This window comes from Larimichthys crocea, chromosome XI (assembly GCF_000972845.2).
Source record: "Larimichthys crocea isolate SSNF chromosome XI, L_crocea_2.0, whole genome shotgun sequence".
NCBI classification, from domain to species: domain Eukaryota; kingdom Metazoa; phylum Chordata; class Actinopteri; family Sciaenidae; genus Larimichthys; species Larimichthys crocea.
The window spans coordinates 19051161-19052657 of NC_040021.1; positions in this window are offsets into that span (position 1 = coordinate 19051161).

The following is a 1497-nucleotide window of genomic DNA, read 5'->3' on the forward strand; positions in this document are numbered from 1 at the left end:
AGCCTTGGGAGTAAGTGGTGAATCAGGGTCAGAATCAATTACATAAGTTTCAATGGAACATCGAGCAGAACTCTCAACAAGGAAGGAATCCTGTCGACAATGAGCTCAGTCTCGATCCCGCTTGGAATGTTGTCCTCCAGTCATACACTGCCAGAAACATCCTGAAAGAATTGTGTAGCAAAGAACAAGGCTGGGATGACACGTGCCAAAAACCTCGCACACAATGGCCGAGTGGACTGAAGAACTTCACAGCTCACGGACTTCGGAGTGACTCGATGCTTTCAAGCCCCCTGACCTTTGGAAGGCTGTGCAAGCTCAGATGTGCAATCAACTTTTGTGACGCTGTGAAGACAGGCTACGGTACTGTAACGTTACTTGTCCAGGAAAGAATAGCAGTAACCAAGGACACTGGTCATTCGTCTTGGGGAAGGCGAGGGTCGCCCCTCTGAAACCCCACTACCAATCCCCCGCGTTGGAGCTGACGGCGGCTGGCCCTTAGCTGTGAAGGTGGATGTCATGCTGAAGAAAGACGCTTTCGTTGCCACTGGGCAGACTCCAAGTTTTGGACGGACAGTATACCGTACTCAAGTACTTGGCCAACGAGAACATCAGGTTCAAGACATTCGTGGCAAACAGGATTGCCATAATCCTGCAAGCATCAAACGTGCACCAATGGAGCTACGTCAACACTCAGTTGAATCCCGCCGATTGCGCTTCAAGGGGTCAAAGGGTGGCGCCTCATGAAAAACGAGGTCTGGATGTCGGTCCCATATTCCTTAGCAAACCAGAGGGAGTGGCAGTTAACTTGAACACCAAGAAGAGCTCAACACTGAGGATCCTGAGTGAGAGAAAGACGTCGTACTGGTTATGTACCAATGTAAAGCACTGATGCTATGCAGCAACTAATTCAATACTTCTCTTCATGGATACGGCTCAAGAAGGCTGTGGCGTGGTTCATACGACTCAAACAGATTCTGGTGAACTGTCTAGGAAGAGAAAAGAGTTGAAAGGATTGTGCAGTGACGAACAAAAGTTGAACAAGGAAATGTTGAGCTATAAAAAAACAAACACAACATACTTACCTGACAGTGGATAACCTCAGAAGGCGGAGATCGCTATCATCGGTCATTGCCAAAGCAATAGCTTCCAGGAGGAGATGTTTGATCTTCGAGAAAGGACTCTGTCAAGAAGAGTAGTCGAATCCTCAGACTCAATCCACAACTTGAGGAGGGAATCCTTCGCGTTGGAGGGAGGCTTAGCCGAGCATCCATGCCAGCCGAAGCCAAGCATCCAATGATCATCCCCAAGAACCATCACGTGGCTGACTTGATTCTCCAGGATGCACACGAGTGCCTAGGGCACAGTGGACGTAATCATGTCCTGTCTCACGTACGCCAAAGGTACTGGATCATCGGTGCTCCCTCGTCAATCCGAAGAATGCTGTCTCGGTGTACTACCTGTCGAAGACAACATGGTGCATCAGGTACACAAGTGATG